This window comes from Erythrolamprus reginae, chromosome Z, assembly GCF_031021105.1.
Source record: "Erythrolamprus reginae isolate rEryReg1 chromosome Z, rEryReg1.hap1, whole genome shotgun sequence".
Lineage (NCBI taxonomy): Eukaryota > Metazoa > Chordata > Lepidosauria > Squamata > Dipsadidae > Erythrolamprus > Erythrolamprus reginae.
In genome coordinates, this window is record NC_091963.1 from 76,652,789 (window position 1) to 76,670,867 (window position 18,079).

Here is an 18,079-nt window from a genome sequence, read left to right on the forward strand (position 1 = left end):
AAAACAATAAGACAGTTAAATTTTGAATCAGCAAACAAGCCAGGTCGTTGGCTAGCCTTTAAATTGGCACAACAAAAAGCTGAAAAAACCATAGAAGTCCTTTACCATAGCTTAGGCACACTAAAATCAAACACTGAAGAGAAGAAACAGATAATAAGGCAATTCTACCAAGAACTATACGAAACAGACACAATAGATAACTGTGCAATCAAGGATTACCTACTTGAAAACGAAACCTTTACATTAACGGATGAAGAATGTATTAAACTAAACAAGAATATTACCTTAACCGAATTTAAATTTGCTACTACAAAACAGCACAATAATAAAACTCTGGGACCTGATGGTATTCCCACAGAATTTTATAAATACCATCAGGATTTACTAGAACCAATTATGCTAGAGATCTACAATGAAGCCTTTACACAAGGTAAACTACCCAAAACATGGTCCGAAGCCTACATAACTATCATTCCGAAAGAAAATAAAGACAAAAAATACCTCAAAAATTACAGACCTATCTCATTATTAAATACTGATTATAGAATATTTTCCATAATAATTGCAGAATGACTTTAAAAGATTTTAAATAATATTATTCATTCAGATCAAAATGGATTTTTACCGGCAAGAAATATTAGCTCTAACACAAGGATCATACTTAATACTCTTGAGTACTATGATAAAAATTCTGATAAACCAATTGCTCTTATATTCATAGATGTAAGAAAGGTTTTTGACTCCATATATTGGGAATATTTTACAGCTCAAATAGAATATATGAAATTTGGAGATAACTGTTAACTTAATCAAATCAATCTACTCACACCAGACTGCTTTTCAATAATCACAGCACTGAAAAAATATCAATAATGAGAGGTGTCCGCCAGGGCTGCCCTCTAGCACCTTTAATTTTTATATTTGCGATAGAAACTATTAAAGAATATAAGAAACAATTCACAAATCAAAGGAATCAAAATAAAAAGGGAACATTTTAAATTACAAGCTTTTACAGATGATATTGTATTTATAATTCAAGACCCATTAGATTCAGCCCACATTTTATTAGAGGAACTTCACAAATTTGGAGAAATAGCTGGCCTTAAAATCAATGTAGACAAAACCAAAATTATAACTAAAAATATGAAAAAAAAACCTCGAAATACTCTATTAGAACAAATTCTTACTCTAAAAATAGTCAAAAAATTTAAATATCTAGGTATTTGGATTTCTTCAAATTCTTCAAATTCAAAAAGCTTAAAAAAGACAATTTTGTTAAACTCACATGATATAAAAAAAGATTTAGCAAGATGGACAAAGTTAAAACTATCTTTGATGGGAAAGATTGCCGCAATCAAATCAAACATTCTCCCTAGATATCTATGCCTATTGCAAGTAGCCTCTATTAAACTAAACAAATCATTTTTTGAACATTTGCATAAGATAATTCTAAAATTCATTTGGTAAAAAAAAAGAGGCAAAAATAAAATTGAATAACCTGTAGGACCATCAATCTACAGGAGGCTTTGGCCTCCCTAACTTTTACCTGTACTATCAAGCCGCTATCTTAGTAAAGATCAAAGACTGGATAACCCTTCAAAACACAAGATTACTGACCCTAGATGGTTTTGACTTGCAGTCTGGGTGGCACTCATTCTTAACAATGCAATTAAGTAAAATCCCAAGCTACTTTAAGCACCATTATATAAGAAACTCTTTAATATCCATATGGTACCAGATTAAGAAAAACCTTGCAATTCTGAAATGGGTATCTCCCAATGAAGCACTTACTTACCCAACCATTTTCTCTTCTTCAAAAATTTTAACTTATTCAAAACTACTAGACCATAACAACACTATACTTTCAAAAACAACAACTATATGAGAATGGAATAACCCTAGATTGGTTTACCTATATGCAGATAAATTCTAAATACAAACAACAGAAGAACACCTTTGGCTTCCAAAACACAAACCCCCTTGATGTAATCTTATTTGGACCTACCTTAAAAATGATCTCTAAAATATATAGTTAGTTACTAAGACAAGATACTATAGAGGAACAAGTTAAGGGCTGTATGATTGCTTGGGTATAAAATTTTGGGTATACAATAAATCTATCAGAATGGGAAAAATATACACAATTAATTATAAAATGACGCTCGCGACATTGTACAAAGAAAATTTATTTAAAATGATCTATAGGTAGCACCTACCATCAGCTAGACTCTCAAAAATGTACCCTCGTATACCCTCTACCTGCTGGAAATGTAAAAAACTACAAGGAACCTACTATCATCTATGGTGGACCTGTATATATGCTAAAAAATTCTGGTCAGAGGTTAAAAAAATTATAGACCAAGTCATATCGATAACAATGGTACCTAAACCTGAACTATTCTTGCTAGGCATCTTCAGGCAAAAAGAAGATAGATACCTTATCATTCAGCTGCTAGAATTACCTATGCCCAACACTGGAAACAGGAAAATATCCCTACTACTATAAATATTATCACAAAAATTATGGACTGTGCTGAACTATCTAAAATGACGATGGAATTACAAAACAAAAATGATTCAGAGTTCTACGGGGCTTGGGAGAAGTGGTTCCAATGGTTATCCAACAAAAAAATATGAAGCAACCACCATTAAGACAAAATAAATTATTAAAACGCACGTTTCCATCTCATAACAGACCACGTTGTAATTACAAAATTTAATACCGTTCACATTCAATTTAAAGTACATCAGTTTCATAGGCTGTCTGAACTGAATCCCATTGATATTGATTCATTATTACTAATCAACAATATCTACCTGCAAACACTTACAATCCTACTCTTTTCTTTTTATCATATACACCTACCATACGTCACAACTCAAAAGTCGTCAAGTCAAAATTGCCTGCTACCACACAGATCTTCCCTTTTCCTCTCTCTCCCCTAACTAAACTTCATTTTCTTATATATCTCTCATTACCCTTTTCATCCCCTAATACAATTAATTAAGCTAACCCATTTTTGAACTCGTAAATATATTTGACTTGAAGTTATGTTGCTATAGTTGTGTAATCTCGACTTTGAACAGAAATGTTACTTTATTATGCATACTTTACTATCCTAGCTTAATATATATAGTTCCTCATGTTATTCCGATATGTGCTTTTTGTGTCCTTTTTTATTTTAGTATATTTTTCCCTTTGCCCCTTTCCTCCTTTTTTTTAATAACTCAATAAACTATTTTTTTAATAAATTTGTAGCTTTATCATTGTCCAGATCTCCTTCCATCTGCTTCAATTCAGTTTTTGTGCTGCAAATAAAATCTGTAATGTCCATGTTTCTGTAATTCTGTAAAATAATTGACTGTAATTCAGACAGAAAGTCCTCCACAGCTGGGACTGGGGAATCCAAAAGGGTCAGCGAGAAAAACGGGGATGGAACCCATAATTAGCATAAAAGGGCGGGAGTTATTGAAGGCAAACTTGGCCACTGGGAGACAGTGTGACCATTCGGACTGCCGGTCTGACACAAAGCACTGCAGGTACTGTTCGAGAATGCTGATGACCTTCTTGGTGCCACCATCGGTCTGAGGTGCTGCGTAGATACTAAACAGACTTGCACCTGCAAAGCTGACACCAGTTCCTTCCAGAACCATGCTGTGAATTGGGTCCCCCTGTCCGACACCACCCGGTCCGGAAGGCTATGGAGCTGGAAAACGTGTTGTATAAATAACTGGACAATGACTTGAACCGTGGGCACTCAGCAGCAGGGGATAAAGTGTGTCATAAAGAGCGTGAAAGCAGCTGCTGCCTTGGGCTTCCTGAAAGTGCATGGGGAGGGGCCTGCTAGTGTCTATTTAAAGAACACTGAAGACGCTGAGAGCAAAAAGGCACCCAGGGGAGCAGCGGGTGCGAGCCGCTGGGACTTGGGTGGCGCCAGAGGAGGCTTCCAGGGGAGCGTGCCGGATGGGGCTGCTGGCATCTCTTTAAAACACCAGAGATGCTGAGAAGAACAGCCTGGGCCCATCGAATGGACCCAAGATGCTGGTGCGCTGTTTGGTGGGAGCGCTCAGCATCAGAGGATCTGCCAGGTGAAGGACTTGGACAGAGAGGCTGGGTCATCCTGGGGGAAGAAGAGATCGCTGATTAAAAACGATCCCTTGTTCCGGTCCCATGAACTCAACCCCGGGTACTGGTGACGAGTGTAATCCAGGACCTGGACTCAAGCTGCTGCTACTCAATGCCAGGTCGGTGGTAAATAAAGCTCTCCTCATGCGGCTTTTAATCCTGGAGGAGGAAGGTGACCTGGCATGTGTGACTGAAACCTAGCTTGGCCCGGAAGGAGGAATTCCTCTCTCAGAAATTTGCCCAGCCAGGTTTCAGATATGGTATCAGCATCGACCCCAGGGAAGAGGGGGAGGAGTGGCTATTATAGCCAGGGAGAACCTTTGCCGAGGGCGGGGCCTGGAGCCTGAGGTGACACGATGGCTTTTCCGGGGCTCCGGGGTTACTCTGTCCAACCACATCTGTTTATGTGTCCATTTGGGGACTGATCCTGATCTGGAGGCCCTTGGGAGAGAGGAGAGTTTCTGGTGAATCCACAGGATATCGCAAATCCTGCTGGTAGCCAGTCCCTTGACCTGCACCTGACCGGAGGTGGTAAATCAGAATGGCTTTCTTCCCGGCAGTGGAGAGGCTATAAAGAAGTTGAAAGGTTCCATCTGGGTGAGATCATTTTCTGTCTGATTTAAAGTTTATCTTGGGAAGAAGAAAATACAACTGAAGTTGCTTTTTTTTAATGTTTCTTTTTTAAGACTTTGTGAGAAGAAAGAGATGAAGAGACTCCGGAATTTGTTATTTTCGATTTAGCAGCAGGGAATGCATTTTGGAATGGTGTCTCTTTCTGTTTGTTTTTTTCTGAATTGGAGTGTCTGTGTGTGGCTGGCTAAACAGACAAAAACTGCTTAATTTCTTGGGCTAAGTTTTCATCTTTCTGGGTTTCTTTTCATTTTCTTTTTAAAGCTATGTTGCGGTTTGGATTTTGAGATTGTGAAATTTTGAGATTTTTTTCCCGACTTTGGACTTTTGGACTTTATCTCAGCTATACACCTTATACTTTATATTTACTTTGCTGCCACCTTGTGGGCAGAAAAAATAATATATGGAAAGAAGATCCTTTGCAAGGTGCGAAAGTTTTTACTATCTAGCTTTCTAACCTTGAAACCAGATAATAAAGCCAGCTGCGGTTTACTTACACAGCCTAGTTTGGACTACAAATCTGATTTTAAAAAATTTCTTTGCCTCTGTATGGAGAATTTACTCTGAAGATACACAGAAACCTCTTTCTTGCTAAGCTGACAAAAACTGCTTAAGATTTTGGACTTGAAACTATGTCATGTTTATGTCATTTTTAAAATAATTATCTATAGCTGTAGTTTGATTAGGAGAGTGCCTGAATTTTTTTAGCGTGTTACCTATATTTGCATGGACATAGATATATAATAATAGATTTTTTCTTTTTTTCTATTTCTTGTTTGCTTTTTCAAGTTTTTTATTCTAGATTGAAACTATTATAGATTTTTAAACTTTTAAACTTTTTTAAAATTTTATTTTATTTTTAAAGTTTTAACTATTATTTTAACTATCGTTTTTCCTTCTTCGTTGAATCTTTTGGTTTTTTTTCCTTTCATTTTTTGAGTAGACATATTTTTTTCCTATTTTAAAATATTTACATATTTTTTAATTTTAAATTTGGATTTAGATTTTTAAATTTATACTTACCGTATATACTCGAGTAAAAGCCGAGTTTTTCAGACCAAAAAATGGGCTGAAAAACCCGACCTCGGCTTATACTCGGGTCACTGACAAGTCACCACAAGAGGGCGCCCCGCGGGAGCTCGGCAGGCATTGGTGGCTTGGGAGGGTGAGGGAGCTATGGCAGGTGCCGCCTCTTCCCGGCTTCGGCAGCTTTGGGGGCACCTTTGGGAGGGCATCGCTGTCTGTGTAAATACGTAATGCCATCTCTGACAGCCGGACACAGGGACTGGGCTGCAGAGGTCACACTTTTCCACTCTCCGCGGCTCCAACTTTCAATTAGGAGAGAAGGGTGGCGTGGAGGAATGATGCCGGCATCGAGGTTCAGAAAAGAGAGGGTGGGGGAGGGCAATGGGAAGCTGGTGAGGTGGGGGGCGGCGAGAAGACAGAAGCAGGAATCTACCGCTGCTTCAAAAACTGAGCCACCTGAAGAACTGGAGCCGGGTGAGACGTTGACAGAAATGCTGGTGGGGGAAAGAGAAAGCGTTGTCTTCGGGAGGGGGGGATGCTTGAGGAGGGGGACACTTGAGACCATCCTTGCAGAGATGCCACCAGAAAGAAGGAAGAGGAGTTGGTCCTGAATCCTCGTGTGCGTTGCAGCAGGGCAGCTCTGCCCGGCCAGCTTAATGCTCCTCCTGCCAGAGCTCCAAATGCCCGCCAGAGCAGGCTCATTTCTCTCTCTCTCTCTCTCTCCTGCCCACTACAAGGACACCGCGGGGAGACAGTCCTGACGCTGTGCCTCCCTGTCCTTGTAGCCGGCAGGAGAGCAAGTGAGCAAGCGAGAGAGACGAGCTGCAGTGTCCTTGTAGCCAGCAGGAGACCGCGCGCGAGAAAGAAACGACCCTTCTCCGCCCGCCCGAAGGAAGAAGAGTTGGTGCCGAATTCACATATGCACTACAGCAGGGCAGCTCTGCTCGGCCAGGCTACTGCTCCTCCCGTTGGAGCTCCCAACAACCACCGGAGAAGGCTCGTTTTTTTCTCTCTCTCTCGCTCTCCTGCCTGCTACAAGGACACTGCAGCTCATCTCTCTCACTTCCTCACTTGCTTTCTTTCTTTTTAAAATATTTAAATACCGGTAAATAAATATACTGTCGGCTGCTTCCCCTTCTCTTTTGTTTTCTCCTGTCAGTTGCGGTCATGGAGGAAAAGGAGGAGGAGGAAAGGAAAGAGGCGAGGCTTCTTCTTTCTTTCCTCTTCCTCCTTTTCCTTCGCAGCTACAGTCTACTCTGGCTCTCCTCCTCCTCCTCTTCCTCCTTTCCCTGCTGCCGTCCCAAGTGGATCTCTTTAGCAAATCTGCTTCCCCGAACAACACATGGGGCAATAAAGGGAGACGGAGGAGGAGGGAGGATCAGGGTGGGAGGGAGATCCAGCCAGCGAGCCAGTCAGCAAACTAAAGGGGGGGGGACGGCATGAACTCTCTCCAGGCTTCTAAAAACTGTCAAGTTTAAAGATCCCTGGGTTAGGGTTAAAAATGCAAGAGTCTTCAAACCTGAAAAGATTAAGGCTTGTGGACTTCAACTCCTACTCCTGAAGTAGCATGGCTGGTGCAGGAATTCTGGGAGTTGAAGTCCACTAGTCTTAAAACTGTCAAGTTTAAAGATCCCTGGGTTAGGGTTAGAAATAGTTTTTAGCTTGGTTGCTAATTGAGCTACTTTTTTTACTTTTTAATTTATTGTTATTACCAGATTGCTTTTGTTTACCCTCTTTGAAATTTACAGAGCTAGTTTACTGGTTTTCTTTAAAATAAATATTCTAAAACATTTAATCTACTGACGTCTCAATTAATGTAATTTTATTGGTTTCCATTTTTATAAGTTACCAGTAGCCACTGCATTTTCTAACCTCGGCTTATACTCGGGTCAATAAGTTTTCCCAGGGTTTTTTTGGCAAAAACTGGTGCCTCGTCTTATACTCGAGTCGGCTTATGCTCGAGTTTAATTTAAATTTTAACTTGAATTTTAAAGTTTAAGTATCTAGCTTTAACAGTTTTTTGGAGTTTTTCCCCCCTTCTCCTTTTATTAAAGCTATTTTTAAAGTTATACCTGGCCTTTCTTTTCCCTCCTTCCCTTTTTCTTTTAGATCTTTCTTTGTAAATTTTTTCCTTTTCTGGAAAATAAGATTTATTAACACTTATTTTTTTATTCTGGGCCTCTTCTTGAAGATCTGATCACCAATTTATAACTTGGATTGATTTTTAATTTGGGGGGGTGTTAATTATGTTATTCTTCTTTTTCTTCTTTTCTTGAAAAAATAATTTTTGTTGACTGTTTTTTACAGTTGCTTTTTTATATATATATCCAATTTATTTGATTATTACCTGTTTGGATTATAATCTGACAGAACTACAAAATGGCTGCAAAGAGACCTCCTTATGCTTTGAACACACCACCACAAGCATCAAGTATTTCAGAGAAATTTGAATTTGCTGAAATTAAAAATGCCATACAGGCTTTAAGAGAGGATATTAAATTAAGTAGAGAAAATGCAAAGCAAGAGTACAATCTAGTCAAAGGAAATTTAAATCAGGTAATTAAAAATTTAGATCAAGTTACTGCTGAGGTGAAAGAAATGGAAGAAATTATACATAAGAATGAACAACATATCCAAAAAACAGAAGAAAAGATCCAGTCTCATGATGTAAAGATAGAACTGATAATGGAGGAGGAGAAACTAGAACGAATATCCATAATTTTGGAGATGAACCATGCTGAATTTTATTTGCAATTCCAGAATGTTCCAGAAGAGAAGGGGAGATATTTTAGCAGAACCATTGGAAGAAGACAAAGTGAAACTTTTGATTGACATCGATGAAGCCTTAAGGGTGAGCACAAGATTTGCTATGAGACATAATCTACCTAGAGAAGTTCACGTTAGATTTACTAAAATAGTCCCATAGAACTCAAATACTTCAAAAGTTGAGAGTTGCTACTTTTAAGTATCATGAAAAAGAGATTACTGTCTTAAAACAGGTGCCAAGGAAAGTAAGAGATCTTCGAAAGGAATATCAATTTTTAACAAGAAAATTACACCAAAGAGGAATTAATTTTAGATGGTTGGTGCCCAAAGGCTTGTTTCGGGTTTGGCAAGGACAAAGATATAGATTAAATTCAATTAGTAAAGCACAACCATTCTATTGTCAGAAGTTTGAACAAACAGAAGAAGCTTCAAGGAGATGCAAGTGATTATGAGGCTGAAAGAACATGTCTTAAAAGACATCAAGGACAGATAAAGATTTTAAAATAGAGAGTATCAATTTACAAAAAACTGAGCTAGATCAGATTATATTTGGTCAAGAGGACACTTTAATTAAAAAAAATTATAAGTACTTCTTATCTATTGCATTAGATTTTGAGCAGGTGAAGGACACAATGATAAAATGGATGAGAAATATAGGCTATACAATCGATATAGTTGGCAGCAATTATGGGAACGGAATTATAAAATGACAATGTCAACTGCATTTTAAAAAAATATGTATAAAATGTTTTATAGATGGTATATGTCACCAGAGAAGTTAGCTAAGATGTTTAAAGGTTTGCCGATGAAATGTTGCAAATGTGATGATTTACCTGGCTCTTTTTACCATATGTGGTGGACTTGTCCAGAAGCTCAAAAATATTGGATACGGATTCAACACTGGATACCGAAGATTCTGAAAAAGCCTTTTGAATTGAAACCTGAAATATACCTGATGGGTATTTTACTGGAAGGTTTCAATAAAGAAGAAATATATTTAATTGTACACATAGTAACGGCTGCGAGAATTGTCTACGCACAAAATTGGAAATTGAATAGAATACCAACTGAAAGCGAAGTTTTAAAGAAAATTATGGATTGTGTAGAGAGGAATAGACTGACTTTAAAACCAGGTTCACCCAGGTTCGCCTAGTGCACCAGTTGCTGCCCTATTTGGACAGGGTGTCATTGCTCACAGTCACTCATGTTCTCATCACCTCGAGGTTCGATTACTGCAACGCTCTCTACATAGGGCTACCTCTGTAAAGTGTTCGGAAACTCCAGATCGTGAAGAACACGGCCGCGAGAGCCATCGTGGGGCTTCCCAGATTCGCCCACGTATCTGCTACACTCCGTGGCCTGCACTGGCTGCCGATCAGTTTCCGGTCACAATTCAAAGTGTTGGTTATGACCTTTAAAGCCCTACATGGCATTGGACCAGAGTACCTCCGGAACCGCCTGCTACCACACGAATCCCAGCGACCGATAAAGTCCCACAGAGTTGGCCTTCTCCAGGTTCCATCGACTAAACAATGTCGTCTGGCGGGCCCCAGGGTAAGAGCCTTCTCTGTGGCGACCCCAGCCCTCTGGAATCAACTCCCCCTGGAGATTAGAACTGCTCCCACCCTCCTGGTCTTCCGTAAATTACTCAAGACCCACCTATACCGCCAGGCATGGGGGATTTGAGATATCTTTTCCCCAGGCTCCTTGTAATTTATGTTTGGTACGTATGTGTTGTCTGGTTTTAATATGATAGGGTTTTAGTTATTTCTTTTAATATTAGATTTGTGCCACTATAATATTGTTTTTATCATTGTTGTGAGCCGCCCCAAGTCTTCGGAGAGGGGCGGCATACAAATCTAATAAAATAATAATAATAATTATTATTATTATTTGTATATTGCCCCAAATCTCTCCAAAAATCGCTCCCCCAAAAGCTTCCCATCTTGCTCCAAGTCTCTCCAAAAATTGCTCCCCCAAAAGCTTCCCATCTTGCTCCAAATCTCTCCAAAAATTGCTCCCTCAAAAGCTTTCCATCTTGCTCCAAATCTCTCCAAAAATCGCTCCCCCAAAAGCTTCCCATCTTGCTCCAAATCTCTCCAAAAATCGCTCCCCCAAAAGCTATCTTGCTCCAGATCTCTCCAAAAATCGCTCCCCCAAAAGCTTCCCATCTTGCTCCAAATCTCTCCAAAAATCGCTCCCCCAAAAGCTATCTTGCTCCAGATCTTTCCAAAAATCGCTCCCCCAAAACCTTTCTATCTTGCCCCAAATCTCTCCAAAAATCACTACCCCAAAAGCTTCGTATGTTGCCCCAAATCTCTCCAAAATCACTCCCTCAAAAGCTTCGTATCTTGCCCCAAATCTCTCCAAAAATCGCTCCCCCAAAAGCTTCCTATGCCAGCCAAATCGTGGTCCTAACGAAGGCAAATGGAGTGAAGAAAGGCAGCAAGGAGAAAAGTGGCATTTTGAAAGGAGAGGTGAGTTTGGAAGACTTTGGAAGTGATTTGGGGTGGCTTAGGCAAGATACGAAGCAAGTTACTACGCAGGTGCAGTAAGAGAGCCCACGGACCCCGGCTCGGGTTCGTAAGATGGAAAGGGTTTTTAAGATGAGGCAAAGAAATCTTAAACCCCCGGTTCATATCTCGAAAAGTTCGTATGACAAGCGGTTCATATCACGAGGTACCACTATACTTTGTGAAAGAAAGAGATATAAGATCCTCCATTGAATGATTACAAGGTAAAAAGGAAAAATTTGTATATGTTTGACAATAAGCTGGACTTTGTGTTGGAAACTATGTATTGTTTTTTTTGTTGGAGAAAAAATGAAAAAATTATGATTGGGAGAACCTTTGCCTACGTAGACTCGCTGCTCCCGAGATTGCAGTTTATGAGCCCCTCCTTGTGAAGTTGGCCTTAGGGGTTCAGGTGGGCTTGTTGCTCATGTACCTGCCTCCCAGCTGTGTGTCAACAGCCCTGCCTATGCTGCTCGAGGAAGTGGCCGGGTTGGCAGTGAAGTTCCCCAGACTCATTGTCCTGGGAGACTTCAATCTGCCTTCACTCGGTGGATCCTCTGGGTTAGCACTGGAGTTCATGGCCACCATGACAGCCATGGACCTGACTCAAGTAGTTCAGGGTCCGACTCACGAGGGGGGGCATGCACCCGACATGGTATTCCTCTCGGAGCAGCTGAGTAATGGTCTGAGACTAAGGGGCTTAGATGTCATGCCTTTGTCATGGTCAGACCATTTTCTGCTGCGGCTTGACTTCTTGGCTCCAATCCTTCCCCGCAGGGAGGCGGAACCGACTAGGTGGTTCCACCCTAGACGCCTAATGGACCCAGAGGGCTTTCAAGAGCACTTGGAGTTATACAAGATACATTCATCCACAGCTCGGTGGAGTCTCTTGCTATGGCCTGGAACAGGGCTGCGACGGAGGCTCTTGACCAAATTGAGCCATTGGGACCTCTCTGTGGCACTAGACCCTGGAGGGCTCTTTGGTTCACCGAGGAACTCCAGGAGTTGAAATGCCAGAAGAGACATCGAGAGAAGCGATGGAGGAAAAGGAAATCTGATTCCGATCGAACACTTGTAAGAGCTCTTATTAAGACTTACAAAGTGGCGCTCAAGGTGGCAAGATGCGCGTATCATGCTGCCTTGATTGCATCAGCGGAATCTCGCCCAGCCACTCTGTTTAGGGTGACCCGCTCCCTTCTTAATCGGGGGGGGGCGCTGGGGAACCCTTACAGAGTAGTGCCGAGGACTTTAACATATTTTTCCTGATAATATCGCTCAGATCCGGACGGACCTCGACTGATTGGGTAGCAGAGTCAGCTGACACGAGTGAGTCGAGGTGACTGGGGCCCATCCTTGTCCATCTGTCTGGGAGGAGTTTGATTTGGTGACACCTGATGAAGTGGACAAAGCCATTGGAGCTGTGAATTCTGCCACCTGTTTGCTGGATCCGTGTCCCTCAGCCAGCAGGGAGGTGACATGGAGCTGGGTCCAGGAGATTGTCAATGCTACTTTGGGGAGGGGGTCTTTCCTGTCTCCCTATAAGGAGGCACGTGTGCCCCATCCTCAAAAAGCCTTCCCTGGACCCAGCCATTCTCAACAACTCTCGCCCAGTCTCCAACCTTCCCTTTATGGGGAAGGTTGTTGAGAAGGTGGTGGCTCCAGCTCAAGTGGTCCTTGGAAGAAGCCGATTATCTAGGCCCTCAACAGTCAGGTTTCAGGCCCAGCTACAGCACGGAAACTGCTTTGATCGCGTTGATGGATGATCTCTGGCGGGCCCAGGTCAGGGATTTATCCTCTGTCCTGGTGCTCCTTGACCTCTCAGCGGCTTTCGATACCATCGACCATGGTATCCTTCTGCGCCGGCTGGAGGGGTTGGGAGTGGGAGGCACTGTCCTTCAGTGGTTCTCCTCCTACCTCTCTGGTCGGTCGTAGTCGGTGTTAGTGGGGGGTCAGAGGTCGACCTCTAGGTCTCTCCCTTGTGCCGTGCCTCAAGGGTCGGTCCTCTCTCCCCTGCTATTTAATATCTACATGAAACCACTGGGCGAGATCAGTATGCTGATGATCCCCAGCTGTACACCTCCACCTGATGTCCAGTCAACGAAGCAGTGGAAATGATGTGCCGGTGTCTGGAGGCTGTTAGGCTGGATGGGTGTCAACAGACTCAAACTCAACCCTGAGAAGACGGAGTGGCTGTGAGTTTTGCCTCCCAAGGACAATTCCATCTGTCCGTCCATAACCCTGGGGGGGGATTATTGACCCCCTCAGAGAGGGTCCGCAGCTTGGGTGTCCTCCTTGATCCACAGCTCACATTAGAGAACCATCTTTCAGCTGTGGCGAGGGGGGCGTTTGCCCAGGTTCACCTGGTGCACCAGTTGCGACCCTACCTGGACCGGGGGTCACTGGTCACAGTCACTCATGCCCTCATCACCTCAAGGTTCGACTAATGTAACACTCTGTACATGGGGCTAGCTTTGAAGACTGTTCAGAAACTTCAGATTGTGCAGAATGCAGCTGCGAGAGCAATCATGGCCTTTCCCAGATATGCCCATGTCACATCAACACTCCGCAGTCTGCATTGGTTGCCGATCAGTTTCCGGTCACAATTCAAAGTGTTGGACCCAGGGAAAGAGCCTTCTCTGTGGTGGCCCCAACCCTCTGGAATCAACTCCCCCTGGAGAACAGGACTGCCCCCACCCTCCTTGCCTTTTGCAAACTCTTAAAACCCCACCTCTGCCACCAGGCATGGGGAAATTGATTCCCCCTGGCTGATCCATTTTATGTATGGTTTGTTTGTGGTGTAGGTCTGTTTTTATATTAAGGGTTTTCACTATTTTTTAATCATTAGATTTGTACTGTGCTTTGCTGTTGTGAGCCCCTCCAAGTCTTCGGAGAGGGGCGGCATACTAATGTAGTAAATAATAACAACAACAACAACAACAACAACAATAATAATAATAATAATAAAGTCAAAACAAATGAGCAGATAAGGCAGTTGTGAAACTTCACAGCCACCCACGTCAATGAGTCCACAAGAGTTCTTTAACTGTGAAGTGTCCAAAACTCAGTAGAAGTCCTGGAATAATCCAAACAGTAGCAATGGTCTTTCTCCAACGGATAAACGCCCACACACACACTCCCCAACAACCGTAATTTATCACCAAACACATTAACCTAATTGCCTCTGAAATAGGTGTTCTCCCTTATATTTAGGACACCTGCGCAGCTGGTCCCTTCTTTCCATGAGTCTGCGCACACAGGCATCCACATGTGGATCCTCCTCTGACTCTGACATCTCACTAATTGAAGCACCGACTGACAAGGGGACACAATCTGAAGTTAGTTGGGGGAAAGATCAAAAGCAACATGAGAAAATATTATTTTACTGAAAGAGTAGTAGATCCTTGGAACAAACTTCCAGCAGACGTGGTAGATAAATCCACAGTAACTGAATTTAAACATGCCTGGGATAAACATATATCCATCCTAAGATAAAATACCGAAAATAGTATAAGGGCAGACTAGATGGACCATGAGGTCTTTTTCTGCCGTCAGACTTCTATGTTTCTATGTTTCTATGAGTGGCTGCACCCATCTCTCCGTCTGATTCCTCTCTCCTACTGTCTGTCCTTGGCCGTGAATCAACTTCACTATCAGAGTCTGCTGCCAATAAAACAAGTCTCTGTGAACCCGAGGATTCCCCTAAAGCCTCATCCAAATTCCCCATTGCAGGAGCTGGCCCAGAGCCAACCACAACATTTACAGGGGTTGGACAAAAAAATGGAAACACTTAAATTTTTGGCATAATGTTTGAACATGTTCAAATCAATAAAAACTTGACATATTTTAATGCTCTTTTAAAAATTCTGTTATATGATATGTTTTTTAAACTACCTTTCTTTACAGAAATTTAAGGAAATTGGTTATAACCTTCTAGAAATGGCAGACCTCTCAGACTTTCAAAGAGGGCAAATTATTGGTGCTTGAATGGCAGGTGTTAGTGTAACAGAAAGTGCCCGAATGTTTGGCGTTTGAAGAGGTAATGTCTCAAAAGTAATGACTGCTTTTGAAAGAGAAGGGAAAACATCCTCAGCCAAGCACAGGTCTGTCGAAAGTCGAAGTTGTCTGAGAAAGACCGTCGGACTCTAAAGCGAATTGTTAGAGCAGATCACAAGACTGCAGCTCCTAAAATCACTGCAGAGCTCAATAGACACGTACAGAACCCAGTTTCCACAAAAACTGTTTGAAGGGAGCTTCACAAATCTGGATTCCATGGAAGAGCTGCAATTAGAAAACCTCTGCTCTCAAAGACAAATGTTTCAAAGCATTTAGAGTGGTGTAGAAACCACCAGAAATGGTCCCTCGAGCAGTGGCAAAATGTGATTTTCTCTGATGAATCATTGTTTACCCTTTTTCTGACCTCCAGACGTGTTTACGTTTGGAGACAGCCAAAAGAATCATTTCATCCAGACTGCCTTCTCCCAACCATCAAACATGGCGGGGGTTCAGTGATGATCTGGGGTGCTATTTCTTGAAAATCTGCCGGGCCAATGATTTCCCTTCATGGAAGAATTAACAGCCATCACTATTTAGGACTTTTGGCTGACCAAATTCATCCTATGGTTCAAAAACTGTTTCCAGAGGGGGATGCCATCTTTCAAGATGATAATGCACCAATCAATACAGCAAGAATTGTTAAAGAATGGCACGAGGAACATTCTAATGAAGTTCAGCATCTCATCTGGTCATTACAATCACCAGACCTCAACATTATTGAGCATTTATGGTCAATTTTAGAGATTCAAGTAATTTGTATGAATCAATACATCTGAGCATTGAGGCTGTATTTGCTGCAAAAGGTGGACCAACACCATATTAAAAGATACTTTGATGATTTTTCAAGGTGTTTCCATTTTTCTTGTATATACCCTGTATTTATATATTAAAATTTTAGTTTTCTCAGCTGATTAAAACCAATTTATTAAAATTCATGAAGATAATTCAGTAATAAAATAATCAAATTTTAAAAATCCTCAATCATGGCCTTTTACTATCCTTTCAGAAGCTTTCCACTATTTTATCCATTGTCAATTAGCTGCTTCCTCTCCATTTCCCCTCCAATCTTTACTCCCATTTAAAAATTGAAAAAAACAAAAAACAATCCAAGATCCGATCGGCCAAATCACTCATCAGCACCATTCTTAATTCTGTTTCTCTTGCTCTAGCATATTTCTTAGTTCCTCTGCCCAGGTGACTTCCAGCTTACTTTTAGATCCTTTCGTTGCAGTATCCGCTCAGCTTCGTCAGCTTAGGCATGGCAGCCCAGCCGATTTCACACTGCTGCTGCAGCAAAACAAGCCGGTTCATTTGGAGAGGTATGCTGACCCCAAACCAGACCCCTGGCAGCATCCCCCCAGCATCCCCTCCCCCTTCAGGGAGGATCTCGCCTGGTTCCATCAGAACCAAACCCCCCCGGAAAGAGGGATTCAGAGTTCCCCGCGGGTGAAGGGGAACTCCATGCCACCGGTGCCATTGACCCCATCCATCTCAAATTATTTATATAGTTAATAACTTATATATTTTATATATATTGAACCTTAGCTGAAGTATTATTACTATTTATTTTCTAGTTTTTCTTTATTGTTTCTTCCCTTTTATTTTCTATTCTTATAATATTACTTTATTTAATAACTATTAAGTGTATTAGTGAAATTAAGGCATTGACTGACTGATTGTTAAAGCTTAACAAGTATTTATTTATTTATTTATTTATTTATTTATTTATTTATTTATTTATTTATTTATTAGATTTGTATGCAGCCCCTTTCCGTGGACTTGGGGCGGCTCACAATATAATAAAAACAATTAATAACAAATCTAATAATATATAATTTAAAATTTAAAATAGTTTAAAAAAACCATTTATAAGCAAACATACCTACAAACATACCATACATAAATTATATAGGCCCAGGGGAGATATCTCAATTCCCCCATGCCTGACGACAAAGGTGGGTTTTGAGGAGTTTACGAAAGGCAAGGAGGGTAGGGGCAGTTCTAATCTCTGGGGGGAGCTGGTTCCAGGGAGTCGGGGCTGCGACAGAGAAGGCTCTTCCCCTGGGGCCCGCCAACTGACATTGTTTAGTTGACGGGACCCGGAGAAGGCCGACTCTGTGGGACCTAATCGGTCACTGGGATTCGTGCAGCAGAAGGTGGTCTCGGAGATATTCTGGTCTGATGCCATGAAGGGCTTTATAGGTCATAACCAACACTTTGAATTGTGCCCGGAAATTGATCAGCAACCAATGCAGACTGCGGAGTGTTGGTGTGACATGGGCATATTTAGGAAAGCCCATGATTGCTCTTGCAGCTGCATTCTGCACGATCTGAAGTTTCCGAACACTTTTCAAAGGTAGCCCCATGTAGAGAGCGTTACAGTAGTCGAGCCTCGAGGTGATGAGGGCATGAGTGACTGTGAGCAATGAGTCCCGGTCCAAATAGGGCCGCAACTGGTGCACCAGGCGAACCTGGGCAAACGCCCCCCTCGCCACAGCTGAAAGGTGTTTCTCTAATGTGAGCTGTGGATCGAGGAGGATGCCCAAGTTGCATACCCTCTCTGAGGGGGTCAATAATTCCCCCCCAAGGTGATGGACGGACAGATGGAATTGTCCTTGGGAGGCAAAACCCACAGCCACTCCGTCTTATCCGGGTTGAGTTTGAGTCTGTTGACACCCATCCAGGCCCCAACAGCCTCCAGGTACCGGCACATCACTTCCACTGCTTCGTTGATTGTATAATATAACAGTGGTAAAATTGATAGATAAGAGAAGATATGATTGTAGTATTGAAGTAAGTAATAAGTATTAAAGTATTAAGTAGTAAGTATATAATTAATTCTTTAGTATTAATTTATTATTATATTTATTTATTAATATTTATTAGTGTTAACTGGTATTAGGTTGCTACAGATGGTTTAATCATAGTTTTGATAATGTAGGATATATATAAGTAGTTATAAAAA

General features: G+C 41.6%; 1 protein-coding gene across 4 annotated transcripts in view; it reads left to right on the top strand.

Moving 5' to 3' along the window:
- TMEM108 (transmembrane protein 108) overlaps window positions 1-18,079 on the top strand; it is a 138,073-nt gene that overhangs the window by 70,912 nt on the left and 49,082 nt on the right. Inside the window, exon 1 of one of the 4 annotated variants that reach the window (XM_070767408.1) lies at window positions 8,584-8,633. The exons of the other annotated variants lie outside the window; for them this stretch is intronic. The gene's annotated coding sequence lies outside the window, so the exon portion shown is untranslated. Of the gene's footprint in view, window positions 1-8,583; window positions 8,634-18,079 lie in introns of those variants that run through there. 4 annotated transcript variants of the gene reach the window in all.